This window comes from Gracilinanus agilis, chromosome 2 (assembly GCF_016433145.1).
Source record: "Gracilinanus agilis isolate LMUSP501 chromosome 2, AgileGrace, whole genome shotgun sequence".
In the NCBI taxonomy this organism is placed as follows: Eukaryota; Metazoa; Chordata; class Mammalia; order Didelphimorphia; family Didelphidae; genus Gracilinanus; species Gracilinanus agilis.
The window spans coordinates 376,121,546-376,139,889 of NC_058131.1; positions in this window are offsets into that span (position 1 = coordinate 376,121,546).

The window sequence follows — 18,344 nt, forward strand, 5'->3', positions numbered from 1 at the left end:
TGGCATTATACACATTAAAAAAAATCTTTCAATAACTCAGTACTGTTAACTTGGACATAACACAGAACTACTAAAGCAGTCAGAAAAACCAAGTTTTTAATCAGAAGAGAGATAAGTCCAATATTCGGCCCTGGCCAGAGCCATAAACCAGGGTTTACAGCCTGGGACTCTGAGGACATTATCCCTGGGAGTGACACTGCGCTAGATGACAGCTCCAAAGCAACATAGAATTTGGGGAGCTTATATACCTTTTGGGGAACTGAGAGACAGGGAAACATGATTGATTGACTTTACCAAGGCTCTAAAGAAATGGGAGTGTTCAAATTACAGACAGTCTTGGGAAAGAAACCATGACCAGAGGCTAGGGTGTAAGGGAATGGACTACTTACAATGGACAGGAAAAGGATGGTTCCTGCCCTGGGGTTGATCTTTTGGGGAAGGATCTCAGATACAATGGGGGAGACTACTTTAGACAAAAAGAGTATTTAGTGGGGCAGCTGGGTGGTTCAGTGGATTGAGAGCCAGGCCTAAAGACAGGAGGTCCTAGGCTCAAATCTGGCCTTAGACACTTCCTAGCTGTGTGACCCTGGGCAAGTCACTTGACCCCCATTGTCTACCCTTACCACTCTTCTGCCTTGGAGCCAATTTTGGCTCCAAGAGGGAAGGTAAGGGTTTAAAAAAAAAAGGAGTATTTAGCTTTTACTTAGCCCCTCCTAACTGGGATTATCATTTACCTTAGGGTCTATTATTCAGTCAGAGACTAGCTCAGTCTGAAACTTCCCTCAGGTGAACTCTCACACTGGGAACGGGGACGAATTTGGGGTCTCCAGTTTACAAGCAAACCCTAAAACTTGGGATTCTCTTAGATTCCACACTGACAGTACTTTGGGCATTATGTCTGTCTAGACAGATGTTCTGGTTTCTTAGAGGTTTTTCTTTAATAAGTGGTCTTTCATGCATATGAAATTGTTTAACAAGTCCAATTACAAAGATAGCTCTATGGACTTTTTATTTATGAATGTCAAATGAGGCACAAAACAGGGAGATACAAATTGTCAAATTGAAATCTGGAGACCTCAAGTTTGTAGTGTTATAGGAAAAGCTAAATTAAGATGTGTAAGTCTGCAGATGGACAGTAAAGGCCATGGTTCTGGAATTCTGAGAAGGGCTGTTGGAGTGAGTTAGGCTTAGGGAGTAGTTTTTCTTCCAGAGGAGATTAGCTCCTTCCCTGTGGTTATTTGCTATCTGATATTCCCATTCTTCCTACTACTTGGATTATCCTTAATTATCTTAATTTAGCTTTTTCTCTAACAGTAGCAACTTGAAATCTGGAGACTCCCAAGTTTGCCCTTGTCACATGAGAGCTCACCTCAAGGGAGGTCTCAGACTTAGCCATTTCATACTGAATAATAGACCTGGAAGTAATTAATAATCCCAATGTAGATGGGGCTAGCAGACCTAAGCAAATGTTAAGTATCCTTTTGTTTCAGTAGTTTCTTCTCTAAGGAAGCCCAGCTTTTGGTTGGACTCTTCTCTTTTGTATCCTTTGTAAAGCATCAGCCTCTCCCTGATGCCCCAGCTTCTGCTAAAGTTTCTTTCCCAAGCCTGTTTGCATCCTATCCCCATAGGCTGAACTTCTCATTTCCTAGTAACCACAGTAATGTCAATCAATCATACTTTCCTGTCCCTTAGTTCCTCAAAAGGTATATAAGTTCCCCGAGTTCTACTGTTCTTCGGAGAAAGCATCTAGCCTCCCAGAGTTATGTTCCCAGAGTCCCAAGAGTAAAGGCCTTGTGTAGTCCTTGGTGCTGGGCTCTGTGTACCTATCCTTCTCCTGATTAAAAACTTGGTTTTTCTGATTATTTTAGGAGTTCTGTGTTTTTTCCAAGTTAACAAAATCTATCGGTCAAAGGTTTTGCTTCCACTGTAAGACACTTTGAAATTTCAGTGTTTCACTGGAGTTGGTGATCTCATTGATTTGAGCAATTCCTCCACAGGGAAAATTGCATCTAAGCTTTCTCATCTTTTGTGACTCTTAACTATGTACACTTATAAATCTTTCACAGGGTTCAAATCAGCTTGGTTTTTGGACATCCTTCAGATCACTTGTATGATACTTGACCCATTGATGAGTCTTTATTTTTTTCTTTTTTAAACCCTTACCTTCTGTCTTGGAGCCAATACATAGTATTGGCTCCAAGGCAGAACAGTGGTAAGGGCTAGGCAATGGGGGTCAAATGACTTGTCCAGGGTCACACAGCTGGGAAGTGTCTGAGGCCAGATTTGAACCTAGGACCTCCCATCTCTAGTCCTGGCTCTCAATCCACTGAGCTACCCAGCTGCCCCAAGATGAGTCTTAATATGTACTTATTGATCAATGGATATTATAGGGATACCAATGGGGACACATTGTTCTGTTCATTCTTCTCTTTTATCATTCGTAGGGCACATACATCCTTTTAATGCTTATAGCTTACTCACACCTGCCATACTTTGTTTTGTTCCTATTACAGTGCCTGAGAACTTTCATTATTTGGAGGTTGGCATTCCATGACTTGAATCATAATACAATTTCACCAGAATACCGTTGTTTAAAAAAAAAGTGGTGTTAAGATAGTTTTTATTAATGTCTACTTTTTATATTTAAGAGGAAAGGGAGTAATAAGTTTTTTTTTTTTTCAGTAAGAGACCCCTTGCTGTGCCATTTGGCAGTTAGAGACACCCTGGTGTGCCGCTTGGCAGTTGGTGACAGTGAGAAGGGTGACTGTGGTTTGTAAGCTGCAGATTGTTGGAAAGGGCTTTCTGCCTCTGGGTCCCCTAGGGAGAGGAGCGAGTGTGGCTTGGTCTCTCTGGGACTGTGAGTAGACTGAGAGAAGGATTTAAGGCCTTAATAGCCTTATTAATTATCGATTAACTTGGGTAGATAAGCTAGATCAGCGGTAGGCAACATATGGCTCTCGAGCCATATCTGGCTCTTTTGAGGGTCAGATATGGTTCTTTCTGCAGGAGCTATAAAGTCAATTTTTTTTCAGGCGCTGTTACAGGAGTGCACACTGTGAGCACTGTACGGCTCTCGCGAAATTACATTTTAAAAAATGTGGCGTTTATGGCTCTCATGGCCAAAAGGGTTGTTGATCTCTGAGCTAAATAGATAGTGGTTAAAGACAGAAAGAGAGTAGGTGAGGGCTTTGACCTAACAGAAGATACTGCCCTCTGAATGTAAGGATGGGGGAATGGGACAAAAAGAGCCAGAAGGCCATTGGTTACAGTTATTGACAGTTGGGACCAGTGAGGGAATTCTGGGTAATTCTCTGGAAGAGGAGGGGGAGGGGAGACTTCTGGCAGAGGACAGAGAGGGAGGAGGAGAACATCTCAGCTCAAATCCAGTCCTGAGGACTTCCTGAGTATCTTTCTTTGCCTGGGAACATAAAGGAAAGCCCAAGTGGTGTGGCAATGAGAAAAGACATAAAAACCATGATATAAGAAACACGGGCATGGAAATACATTATGAACATAGAAAAGCAAAGATTAAATCTAGGGATCAAATAGAAGAAGAGAATCAAATGATCAGGGATATAATAGAAATCAAAAACAGAATTTATGGGATAAAAGATAATGATTCAAGGAGAAAGGACAAAAATACAAACACATTTACACCAGACTTTATACCAAACATAATGACTATAACAAATCCAAATGCAACAGTTCAAGAGATAAGCTTAAATGGGTGTTCTAAGCAGTTTCACACAGAGACAGGCAATGATATGAAAGAAGCTGAAAAGCAACTTACAATATAGACCATTGGGAAGGAAAGAGCATTATCCTTAAGCACTGACACAAGCAAACCTCCAAGAGACTTGGCACATGAAAAGGTTAACAGAGAAAAGAATTGCATTGACATACTAGGACATTCAAACTTAAACCCAACAGTAAAATACTTTAAGCCAAAAAAATCTCTGAGGAAAACCTTGATTCCAAACTTACAAGTATTATAATAAAATGATACTACTCCTATCTATTAGATGTAGATGTAGATGAAGTATAAGAGAGGATAGGATGAAACCTCTCTCCTTTATAACAGTTACCCAGGCAGGATCCTTTAGGTCAATGGATGATATCCCTTCAGGACCCACCTGGGGTTAATTGATATTATTTAATGGGCTCTTTAGCTGGGAAATGTTGGAATCTGACTGTGTCTCTCCCTTCCTAAAGAAGCTTTGAATAACCACTTCAGGAAGGTACTTTAAAACTTTGGTTGTATTTAACAAAGGAGGATAATGGGATTGGATAGAGATATTGGAGACCCTAGTTAAAATGATAATGATGAATCTCTAAACTGTAGGCAAGTAAAGGAATTAAGATGATAACTTCTCTCTGGTACAGCTAGGCCAGAGCCACACCAGAGCAGGCAAACTGCTGTTTAATCTTTCAGCTTCTTCTTCACTAGATGATAAGCCTAACCAGTTTGAGATATCCACCCTTTCCACCTTCTTCTTCTTTTCCTGCCCACTTCCCGGATCCCTCCTGGACCCTAGGACACCTAGATAACTAAGATGATTGACTTCTTAATATTTAGGGGCAGTAGAATCAGAGACGGTGGTCTGGGTACAGGTTGTTGATGGTACAGGAACAAACAGGAGGAGTTTGCAGGGTTGAGTTTGCAAGTCTCAATCCCACAAAGACCAGGATCCACTGATCTCTGGTTTCAGGGAAAAAGAAAAGAACCAAGAACCTCTGCCAGGGCTACCAGGGTGGTTTTACACCCCACCCCCCACCCCCAGCCAACTGCCCTCTCCTGTCTGCATGCCTCTGTGGGAACATTCCGACATCCAACTGATCCACCTGTAAACCACAGTGTGAACTCCTAGCTCCCAGAGATTCAATATAACACAAGCTTGTGTTACTTCAGGAATGCCTCCACCTGGAGACAACTCTAAATGCTTAAGAGATAACCAAATAGAGGAATCACTCACACAGAACAACAAATCAATCCAGAAAATAATACAACCAAGCTAGGCTAACAATCAAGATAACAACCTGTTAATGCCATACAGAAACAACAATGTAGAGGAAGCAAATGCAATTGCAAGATCAAAATGCATTGCAATCTGAGGGTCCAAAGCCAGAACAAATAGTGGTCACTTTACAAGAGGAAGAGGACATGGGATATACAGAGACAGAGGCTGCAATGATTCACGTGAATCAAAAAAACAGAAACAGCTGAACCTATGAACCAAGTCAACTGAGAAACAGAAAGCAATGAACCACACATGACTAGCATGCTACCAGAAAATGACTTAGCAGATATGAACATAGAAGCAATTTTAGCATTAGATGAAATTAATACCAAGCCATCACAACCATACCCTGTTTACTCAGACTCTGATGACATGAGTTCTGATGATGAAGAGGAAATGAAAAGACTATATCAAGAAACAAATCTACCAGTACACAGTACCAGACATAGGTATTGAGGAAAGATGTGAGTGGCTACATTTCATACATGTACTGGATGACTAATCCCTCAAAAGTACAGAACACCTAAAGAAAAGCCTAAATACAGAAGGATTACAAACAAAATGTGGAGTAGACTGTAGCAATGAAAACAGTATATAAATGGAATCAAAGCAATATTGGAGTGCTAGTTCCACCAATATAGAACATCATCCCTCCAAAAGAAAAGCATATGTAGGTGGATATTGATCCACAAAACCTAGCCAAGTCATTGCAAAACAAAAAAATAATTGAAAAACATCTGAAAGTGCATATAACATACATATGCAAATAATTGATTTTCATCACTGACAAAGCATCACAATCTATACTGTTCCTGTATCTGGACCAGAGAGTCCATCCGACAACAAGTATGACAACAAACAACATGTGATAGAGAAACAGAGAAGGGGAAAAGCATCAAGAGAAAAAAAGGAAATTGAGAAAACCACCAAGAAGAAAGATGCAAGGAAAGAGTACTTGAAAAGACATTGTGAAAAACCTTTTGAACTTTGAAAAAATGGACAATTGCACAAAGAAGAGGACAGAAGGAAACGATTTATGTAAAACTGGTGTGGCAATAACACAAAAACACAAATTAACTTCACACTTTAGGGATAATGCAAACACAATACATAGCATCAAGATAGAAGAGAAATCTATAGGCAACTTGAAGAAAATCGACAACTTTGAAAAGAAGAGTGAGTATTTTGCATGCACAGTACATAAACAGAACACAAAACACAACACAAAACTGATATCTAGTCTAGACCTTGTGTAAATAAGTGAGTGTCTGAAGATTGTATAAATATAAAATGTCTATAATGTAAATAGTTGCAAGTTCCATAAGCTTTTAACCACATAAGAAAATCAAGCAATTTTCTTGCCTGGTTAACATCGATATGCAGAACTAATGCTTGTACAAATATATAATAGTGTAAATAATGTAAATTTTATATATACCTATAATATAGATTGGAAAAGTAGAGTAGAATTGTAAATAATAGTCCCTAACCATGTAGATACTGTAGCATACTAACAATTTAGCAGATAATTTGGACATTAGACATAGGGAAAGTGCAGAAAGGGCTAGGGAAGTTCAAAAATATTTTAGCAAGCTAGTGCAGGGAAAGCATAAGAATAAAATATATAAGTATTGTTGGATAGATAACTAAGAATACTAACATACTAAAATAGATTCTTTGTATAAAAACTAACACTGCATTTAAAACATAGGTAGTTTAAACATAATTTGATAACAGCTAAGAATAATAAGATAATTGTATTGCATTACTTGATAGACATATATTAAAAGTAGAAACAAGTTAAGATTCTGTTAAATCATAGATGTTTTAAATAATAACTTAGAAGAGTTTAAGGATAAGAAAATTTGTTACGCTGTAAACTTAGACATTGTGTTCAATGGAAAACTTTTCCTGTTACAAAATTGTTTTGTACCCTCTAAAAATTGTTATATAAATTGCAACCCTCATCCCCCTAGCAACCTCTCCAAACCCCGACTTAGAATAGGAATGGATAGACAATTAGTATAGTGATAAGACAAGATAAAGATTTATTATTTTGGAGGGAGGGGGAACATAACATAGGAATAGGAAATAGTGTTGCATGAATTAAGTGGGACTTTTGGAAAAAGTCCCAACCCATAAAATTGGGATACTGTAAGGATGGGGGATGAGACAAAAAGAGCCAGAAGAAGGCCGTTGGTGACAGTTACTTACAGTTGGAACCAGAGAGGGAATTTTGGGTAATTCTCTGGAGGAGGAGGGAGAGGAGGGCCTTCTGGTGGAGGTCAGAGAGGGAGGAGGAGAACATCTCAGTTCGAATCCAGTACTGAGGGCTTCCTGAGGATCTTTCTTTTGGACACTGAAACCCCGATTCCCTGGTCAAAGGCATCCCATTGCTTCTCGCCCATCAAGACTTCAACCAACGAGTTAGCTAAGTTTTGAGACTCCATTTTGGGAGCAATCTCTTAAACTCCTTCTCCCATTACCCAACCTTACTGAGAGACCCTTTCCAGTCTAACTTACAATTATATAAAAGGATAGAAATAGAAACAGAAGGAGAAGGGACAAGAGGGGAGACACTTGGGTGTGGGAACCCTACAAGTGACAGACCCCATAGAAATAGAGAAGAGGGCACTCCAAAATCCCTCTGCCCTTCACCCCTTTCCCCAATCCCTATATTGTAATTAATAAAAGCCATTCTTTAGTCAGATAGCATTCCAGAATGCCTGAGAGACAATGTGGAGGAGGAGAATTACTGTTTGGCCTGGCTGCTTCCATCTTGGAGCCAGACCACCAGCTGTGAAGTTGACTGACCTTGGGGGAGGCTTGCATGAACTCCGCCCTCATTCAGAATCAGATTGGGGTACCCAATACCTCATCTTACAGAGAAGCCTTGCCCCTAATTCCTGTGGGGTGGTACAACCATCCAGGCCACCCAGTTTCGGGGTGCCACCCCCTCGAAGTCTTGGCAGTGTATATTCGGCCCTGAGAGGAGAGCTGGAAGAGAGTCTCCCATGTAGACTTTCTCTCTCTCCCCCTTCTATCATAACATTGGTTATTGGCTCTGTCATTCTTATATGAGGCAGATAGATTTAGGATTTTTTTAGAGAAATTTAGGATTGGGATCTTGGGTATAGTTATAATCTATTATAAGATTGCTTTCACTTTCCTCCTTATTTCCTATCTGTATTGTAAGAAATAAAATTAATGTAGAGTGATAAAATTAAAAATATCATGGTTTCAAAAGGTTTATTGAAAGCCATTTAGAAAAATGAAGCCATGTGCCTGTTGAGTTAGTTCAAAAGTTGTGTCATTACCTCTGCCCACCAAGCTGCTTTAGCTGGAAAAAGAGATTGTGCCCTTTCAGGTGCTTCCTTTTATTCTTCTCCTTACATTATTACACTTCCTGTATTTGTGATTATGCAAAAGGAATCATGGGAAATGTAGTTTGAAAGAGATCTAAATGTCCACAGGAAGTTTAGACCAGAGACCTCAAAATTAGTTCAAGGACTCCCAAATTTCCAGTATCACAGTATTTCCTAATAATAAACTGTTTTGCGTTTAATAAACTGCACACTGGCTTTTAATCAAACTTCTGTCCCCCAAAATTTAACCCTTCACAATGGTCCTAAGGATTTCTGGAAAGATGTTTGAGAGAGAGGTTTCATTTAAACATAGCTGCCATCTATACCCAGCTCAAAAGAGCAAGCAAAAAAGGCTAATAAAATAATGAAACCATAGTTGGAAAAATGAATGAGAATGTTTCAGGGGGGAATACAATAACAAAAGCCTGCATTATCAGTCAATTCTTCTAGGTATGTCCAGTGCTCACTGGTTCAGGCTTGCATTAGTGGGTCTGTAGTCTCAGTTCTGGTGGCTGTGGCAGCACCTATTGTTTTCTGTTAAGCTTTCCTTTAGGCAGTGACCCACTTGGATAACCACACCCCTCTTTAGAGGGCAGTCTCTGAACCCCACTAATCCCAGCTGCATAGTTGTGAACAAGTTCCTGATCTCTGCTTGGGAGATGGGGGTGGGGAAGTTGACCTAGTAGGAATTTGAGCAAGTTCAGATATCTTCTGCCTACTTCCAGCTATATGTGACTGATCTCTGCTTTTAGTACCTTCAATTGGTTGCTGAACCATAAAAACTGATGATGGGCTGTTACCCTTAGAAAAAGAAGTGGCTTCTGACAGGTAGGTCTCTTGGGGAAAGGTTTTGAGAAGACAAAAGGTAACCCTAGTTGTGGATGAGAAATGTAAAGGAAAGGTCCTTCTCTACTTAAGCAAAACGGAAAGTGAATTCAGTAGTAAAGTTGGTACCAGGCCCTGGCTGCCTTCCCTCTGATTTTATATTTATTTTCCTTTAGCATTGGCCTTGTGAATATAAATTCTGGGAGGCCCTAGAAGGCTGGCAAAAAGGACAATGTCTATTGGAGTTGCTTTAGGTGCCATAGCAGGAACAGGAATATAATTTCTTTCAAAGAAGTGACTGGCAAGAGAAGGAAGCCCCTAGAAGGGAGCTCCATTTCCTCACTTGATCATATCACGCTTAGTGGAGGTAAAATGCTAGCTATCTGATTAACAGTCTTCCAAATATTGTTTATGAACCCACTAGATCTCCCAACTGATTGTACTAGAAGTGATGACTCACAGCATTCTTTTCTAATTAATTCTGTGATTGTTTATTACTTAACATTCCTTTTTTTTTGTTTTGTTTTGTTTTGTTTTGTTTTTTTTGGTGAGGCCAATACACTTTCTGTTTCATATCTAAATCTCCACAATGGGTACTTTTTTTTTTTTTAACTTGTTCCTTTGCTGGGAAGAACCTTTTAGACTTTGAGCCTAGAATCATTTCTATTATTTATGATTTTATATGCAGAAACTCTCCAGAATCATTGTGGTGGGGATGAAGAGCTAATGAAAAGGAGAATTGGGGGTGGGAGGGAGGGATCTATTTCATCTGTTGAGCAGTCCAGCAATAGCTTCCATGCAAAAAGGGCAGGGCAAACCATTATGTCAGGTAAAGGAGAGACAATAGGCATAGGTTGCCAGGTCTTGTGGCTATTGCTTAGTTAAATCATTGTGCTAGAGAAGCAATCCAGAGACTTAAAAGTGTATGTGGGTGGGGAGTCGGGGGAACAATGCTTAAAGTTTAGGGTTATATCAAGACTTCAAGAATAGAAAGGAAGAGATTCCTGGAAAGAAAGCTTCCTAATAGTTCAAACATAGTCTATATGTAACAGTGTTGAGTTGACTCTTAGCCCCCTCGGTTCCTTCCTCCCCTACTGAATCAGACTGATACACCTATCCCTTAATTGTGGAAAGTCATTGAATTCAGCAATCTGAAGAAATTTATATGGGAGAAAATAAAAGACAATAGAGTGGGATACATAGAAATGTATCATCTGATCTAACACTCTAGTAATAAAAGAGGAGCTCTTGAAAAGAAATCCAAATGAAAAATTTTATATGTCTAAGTTCCATTCAGTATACCAAATGACTAAAATTTCACCAAAATAAGACATAGCAAAGGAAAAAAGAAAACAACTAAACGATGAAATAAATTGCAGCAAGATAATTGAGAGAAGTATCTCTAAAGATGAACCCTCATTTCAAAAAAGGAAATAGCATACCAAATAGAAATAAGAATAATGATGAACAAAAAAGGAGGGGATAGAAAAAATACACATCACAAAAAAACCAGTAACAAGATTGGCAAACAGTAAAAAAAAGACAGTTTAGGAAAGGATGCAATGCAATGAATAAAGATAATATTGAAAATTACTCAGAGATCCTTGATGAAAACAAGGCATATTCTGGTTCTCCAAAATGATGAAGAGGGTATCATTCAGAATGGAATAAAATACCTAAAAAAAAAGAAAGTAGGATAGAAACTAGTAGCTGTCAGAAGCCTCTGAGAAGAAATCTAAAATGCAAACAGGGAATCTTTTCCAGAAAAAGGAATGGTGGATATGGAACCCTTAAATACAGAAGTAGAAGACAATTTGGCAGAACAATTAAAAAGTCAACAAAACTGGAAGTAATGGCAAGCCAACATAACATCATGAAGATAGGCTACCCAGAGGAAACTCAAGTATCATAGCTCTTCTGCTGCTCTTTTTTCTACCACTTTGTTAATTTTGTGGGTTCATGTCTTTTTCCTTTTCTCTCTCAGCTATATAGCTAACAAATTTAACTATAACGTGAACCCTTGATAAATCATAACCTGATATTACCCCTTTACCATTTTTCTGTCTGCATTATTACCTACATTCTGGGAAACTGCTGTTAGAGGGTCTTAAAACCATGCCAACTAGAAACACTATTGATTTATATTATCTTAATTGGATCATCATAGTTGCAGGACAATACTTTTATTTTTATTTAATTGGATCTTTATTGTACTATACTACATATACTGTCTATTCCAAACTATCTCTCCCCAACTGAGGCTTCCCAGTATATCCCAATTTCTCTTTTCCCCTCTCTCCTCCTCTCTCCCTTACTCCTTCATATTTTTTTCATTCTCGTCCTTCACATCAAATTCTTAGGAAAAGCTAATATATTCTTACTACCTCCCATCTACCAATAAAATATCTGTTGCTTTAGCCAAATTTTTTTTCCTAGTCTTCATCCTTCTTGACTTCTTTTCAGTAGGTAGTAGTTGATCAGCCTGGATTGCAGGAAGCCATCAAAGCTGTGACGTTTAGCACAGCTAGTCACCAGCTCTGACAATCCAGCACAGTAGGTTGTCAGGAGGATGGAAATTCCACACTCAGTTTACCCTATGTGATTCTTTTTACAGTGACATTCTTGCATTGAAACTATTGCAATCAGTATCCTTATTCAGCCCCAGGGAGACACAGAAAAACAATACAGGTTCATGGCAAGAACAACCAGTCACAGATTAACCACTATCCCAAAATAAACCCCTATACAAACCCCCAGAGTATAGAAACTTTCCCTAGAATCAGCCCAGCAAAAAAACAGCAGTTAGTGAGTTAATGCAAGTTTCTAAATTACCCAGCAAGAAAGTACCTGGCCTGGGTTTGTTCCCAAACTCCCACAGACCAAGGAAACAGTGAAACAAAAGGAAAACAGGGGAATGACAAATCAGCACAGAATCACCCTTCTACAACTGCATTCTTATTAACCCGTTAGCAGAAAGAACAGCAAACATACTTTAAAAAAATAGAGAAACATGAAAGAACATAATGGGAACAAAATTTGGACCAGACTGATATTATTGTATCTTATTTGATGTAATCAACCACCATAACTATCTCCTTGATTGATGATAGGTGTGAATAGTATAACGTAACAATATACATGATTTAATTAGTTAAAATATAATTAAATATTATGCTTAACTAGGAAATCATGTTCTTGTACTTTATGGATGGCTGAAAATAATAAGTTCCAACTAAGCCATTCCGTAATGAATAATTCTTGACAAGCTTGCTTCTTTGTTTAACCACAGTAAGATAATTAGTAAATGCCAATCTTATGATGTTTCAAAAGTTAATATGTGATTTTGAATGTATGGGAAAATCAAAACCTGTATGAGATCATAAAGAAAAAAGGGTATAAAAATAAAAATCAGCAGATGGCAAGAAAGAACAGCTTCTGCAATTTCACTTGCACTCTGGCTCATTTTCATTTAATTTTTGCCACGCCATCCCACCTCCAGAGACCCTCTCGAGCGAAGAGCAGGCTCTTTGCACTGGATCACCTGGATATTCTTTCATTGCTGGGTTTTTGTGACTCTGCTCTGACATGGTTATTTTTCTATTTGTCTAACTAATTCTTTTTTTTTTTTAACATTTATTAATATTCATTTTTAACATGGTTACATGATTCATGCTCCACCTTTCCCCTTCAACCCCCCCCCCCCCGCACCCCTCCCCCCACCCATGGCTGTCTAACTAATTCTTATTCTCCTTTTCAGGATTATCATACAAATCCTGTTCTCTGTTTGTGGATGTATCCCACCTCCTTCAGGAGTCTTCCTGATTTCTTCAATTGTGAGAATCCTCTCATCTGCACTGAAATCATTTTGTATTTGTTTGTATATATTATGTACTGACTTCTCTGTGAAAATATATCTACCTAGTAAAATGTTAGCTCTTTGAGTATAGGGATTGTGTCTTACTTATGTAACTTCAGTGGCTAGCACAGTACCAAAAATAGTAGGCACTTAATAAATGCTGGTTGATTGTTTTACTGAAGAAATAGAAATTATCTTTTATAAATTCTCCTCCATTCTATATTTAAACATCATCCTTTATATCCTTTCCTATTGTTCTTCGGCCTTGACAAAGAAATGGTAACTCCTCTGTTTGTGCCCTTAATTTCTTTTACTCTTTGGGCATCTGACACACTTCAACTGCTGCTTTTTTTTTTTTTTAAATCTTCAGTTTATATTTATCTACTGGATTCTTCCCTGTTGTCACTTCTTAGTTTGGGTATTATTTATTTATGGCATTCTTTTTCTAAAAACTAATTATTTGCTTCATTCCTTTCCTTAAATGTTTCCTCTCCTTGGCTACTCTGGAATGGCATTTCCCATTCATACACTTTGTACCATGAAAAATAAAATACTGGGAATAGGGGAATAACTAGATGCCAGACAAACTGAGGACACTTCCACACCTCACAAGGGAAAGACTGACAGGTATACACAGGGAAACCAAATGAGGGTGTGAGGTTTGGGAATGACAGTTGGTCAGCTAACTGACAATCTATTAAACAGAGAAAGCCAGTGAAGTGGGTAACTTCAAGATGGAGGGTTCTTAATGGCTTAGAGGAGACAGGAAGTACAAAGAAACTGGGTTCATTGATATTAAATGAGGGAAGTGGAAGAGAAGGGTTTTCTATACTATGGAATAGCCCAAATGATTTAACTAAAACTAAGTTAAATCTAACTAGAATAAGAGGGGGCTGGAGAGGTGGATTTCTCACTACACTGATCCACGGTGCTCCTAGATGATCACAGATGTCACAGGAACCAGGAACAAGTCCAATATATAGCCAGTCAATCCAAAACTGCTCTAGGGAGTAAGGTAGATAAATCTGCTGTCCACCAGCAGATAATCAAGACCCTTCCTCTACCTAGGCCAAGATAGTTGCTTGAAGTATCTTCTTCTCAGTGAAATCCAAATCCCACTCTATCAGCTCCTTGGATACTTGGCAAAGTTGGACCACACAGCCAATACTTCCTTCCTTCAGCTTGTTCAAACCACCTCTCTCTCTCTCTCTTTTTTTTTTTCAAACCCTGGCTTCATTCCATTATGGTGTGTCCATGAAGTTCAAGATTTCCTCAAGCTGTCATCTATACTCCTCCTCAGAACAACCATAAATATCAAACAAAAGAAATGATATTGGGGGCAGCTGGGTAGCTCAGTGGAGTGAGAGTCAGGCCTAGAGACAGGAGGTCCTAGGTTCAAACCCGGCCTCAGCCACTTCCCAGCTGTGTGACCCTGGGCAAGTCACTTGACCCCCATTGCCCACCCTTACCACTCTCCCACCTATGAGACAATACACCGAAGTACAAGGGTTTGGAAAAAAAAAAAAGAAAGAAAAAAGAAATGGTATTTGGGAAAACCTAGGTAGTAGGTAAAAAACTCAAAAATCAATGCTTTTACTCTAGGGCAGTGGTTGCCAAACTTTTTTGGTCTACTGCCCCCTTTCCAGAAAAAATATTACTTAGCCCCCTGGAAATTAATTTTAAAAAAATGTTAATAGCAATTAACAGGAAAGATAAATGCAATTGTGGCCATCACCATCTTCCTGGATCCCTGCAGCACCCACTAGAGGGTGGTAGCGCCCACTTTGGGATTCATTGCTGTAGGGCTACATAAGACTATTACATAAAAAACAAACCAGCATAAGCCTTATCTTCTTGGGGAAAGAAGGAAATTAAAAAAAAATTTTTTTTAAACCCTTAACTTCTGTGTATTGGCTCCTAGGTGGAAGAGTGGTAAGGGTGGGCAATGGGGGTCAAGTGACTTGCCCAGGGTCACACAGCTGGGAAGTGTCTGAGGCAGAAAATTTTTTGAAAAGAAGTTTATTAGTTTCCTCTTGAATGGGAAGGTTTTGAAAAGAAGAGTTAATGCTAATCATATTAAAGAAGAAAGAGAGAAAAGAACATTGATGAATCATTAAAAAACACAAATAATAATAGAGCAAAAGAAAATGCAGATGGGAATCAGATAAGCAAAGCAGTGTTGGAACTTCCATGTTAAATTTGAAATATATTTTTTTTCTGGTCTCAATACTTGAATTCATTTTTTGTGCAAAACTTTAGTTAACTAATTAATTAATTAAGACTATTTTCCCGTGGTTACAAGATTCATGTTCTTTCCCTCCCCTTCCACCACCACCCTCCCATAGCTGACGTACAATTCCACTGGGTTTTACATGTGTCATTGATCAAGACCTATTTCCATATTATTGATATTTGAACTAGGGTGATTGTTTAGAGTCAATATCCTCAATAATATCCCCATCAACCCATGTGATCAAGCAGTTGTTTTTCTTCTGCGTTTCTGCTCCCACAGTTCTTTCTCTGAATGTGGCTAGTTTTCTTTCTCATAAGTCCCTCAGAATTGTCCTGGATCATTGCATTGCTGATAGTAGAGAAGTCTATTACTTTCAGTTGTGCCACAGTGTATCAGTTTCTGTGTATAATGTTCTCCTGGTTCTGCTCCTTTTACTCTGCATCAATTCTTGGAGGTCATTCCAATTTACATGGAATTCCTCCAGTTCATTATTCCTTTGAGCACAGTGGTATTCCATCACCAGCAGATACCACAAATTTGTTCAGCCATTCCCCAATTGAAGGACATACCCTTATTTTCCAAGTTTTTGCCACCACAAAGAATGCGACTATGAATAATTTTGTACAAGTCTTTTTCCCTATTATCTCTTTGGGGTACAAACCCAGCAGTGGTATGGCTGGATCAAAAGGCAGACAGTCTTTTAAAGCCCTTTGGGCATAGTTCCAAATTGCCATCCAGAATGGTAGGATCAATTCACAACTCCACCAGCAATGCATTAATGTCCCAATTTTGCCACATCCCCTCCATCATGAAATATATATGTTTTAAAAGCTATATATAATGGGAATTCACAACTTCATATATGATCCTTTTTCTGTTTTTTTTTGAATGTGGAAACATTCATGTTTGTTAATGCATATCAATTTCAAAGTAATAAAAGAGAAAATTTAAAAAATAAAAAGAAGAGTAACAAAACAAGCTTGTTACATCTAAGGGATATCATAGGGCAAAGGAATTTAAAGAGGAAATGGACTATGTGAATTTAAAGATTTAAGAGAATGGAAGGAGGAAAAATTGAATTACTTTTTCTTTAACTTAAGCCCATGTTCTGTTTTTAGAGAAACAACATTTTTGATTGTTGGAAAGTAAGGAGTAATATAAATTGGGGTGTGCAAAGTGGGAAGAGGGATCTGGAAATTCCATTAATGATTGACTTGGTTTCTAGAGAAGATATTTTATTTCTTTTTAATCTTTCACTCTACCTAGACAGCTTTAGGGAGGTAAGAAAAGTTCATTTTGGGGGTGTAACTTACATGGGAATATGAACTGGGTACAACATGGAGCAGAACTAATCTGGGGACATTTTGACTCATTTCCTCAGAGACAAGAAGGAAAGAAGACTTGAAAAGAGGAAAAGAAGGAATGGGTAATGGCAACATAGGGAAGAGAAGGAAGTCTTCTTTAATTGGATCTTTATCATACTGTACTACTTTATATTGTCTATTCCAAAGTTTTTCTCTTCAAGTGATCTCCTAATATACTCCAGTCTTTGGGAAAAAAGTAAATTCCTGGAATTTGGGATAAGGAAGAATAATGTGAGGGGTGGAGACTATAAGACAATATCAAAATCAAATTATATTTGGAAAAAGAAATAGCAGGGACTAAATAATGACTTAAAATACTCAAATGGATCTGTAATCTCATAGGCATACTTATTCTCTCCAATGATGCAGATCACAACTCAACCCGTAAGACTCTTGTCCCTGGCTCCTCATAAATTTGCCAAATGTATCTAGCATAACATAGACCATCTTTAACTGCCTTTGACATCATGAGGATGCTAGTGGAAGAGATTCCCCATCTTCTCATGACTTTGATATTTTCTTATTTAGAAACCTTGAGAATCCATCTTTCAACACCTTGTATTACTTCCAGTATAAATTTCTAAAGATTCCAGAATGGATTTCTTAAAGTCTAACTTTTCCCCCTGTTTTTAAAAATGTCAGCATTAATTCTAGTTCTTTACACATTATATATGTGACTGTGATGTTAGAATACAAATATGATGTACCTACTGTCTTTGAAAATGAAAAATATTTGTCATAAAGTATCTGTAGAGCATTTATATTTTTCAACTGTTTCCTATCTTTCTTCTGGTGTCCTCACTAAATACCCTTGAGATTATTTTGTTTAGTTAGGTTTCTTGCCAAGTTTTCTTTAAACTGAATTTTGCTTCTTGCTTTTATTTAAGGGAGTGCTGATTATAATTTGTCAGTGTCCATCTCTATAATGTTAACATTTTATTTTTTATTCTGAATTTAATAATCATCAAAAAAAGGTTTGATGACCAAACAGGAGTCCATGAAATGAAATTTACCTAGAAGATGGTCTTTGGAGCTTCCATGGGCATATATGGTCAAGAAGCATTCCCCATAAGAAGGTGTAAGATGTTTTGTGATCTGTGCCAGTGGAGGGAATGTCTATTTTGATGAAATAATGAATTCACAGAAGTTTTGAAACACACACACACACACACACACATATATGTATATATATANCTGTTTCTTATCTTTCTTCTGGTGTCCTCACTAAATACCCTTGAGATTATTTTGTTTAGTTAGGTTTCAGGCCAAGTTTTCTTTAAACTGAATTTTGCTTCTTGCTTTTATTTAAGGGAGTGCTGATTATAATTTGTCAGTGTCCATCTCTATAATGTTAACATTTTATTTTTTATTCTGAATTTAATAATCATCAAAAAAAGGTTTGATGACCAAACAGGAGTCCATGAAATGAAATTTACCTAGAAGATGGTCTTTGGAGCTTCCATGGGCATATATGGTCAAGAAGCATTCCCCATAAGAAGGTGTAAGATGTTTTGTGATCTGTGCCAGTGGAGGGAATGTCTATTTTGATGAAATAATGAATTCACAGAAGTTTTGAAACACACACACACACACACATATATGTATATATATATATATATATAAAAATTTGTATGTAGCAGAAATTGAATTATTCTATGGAGCTTATATCATGGAACACATACC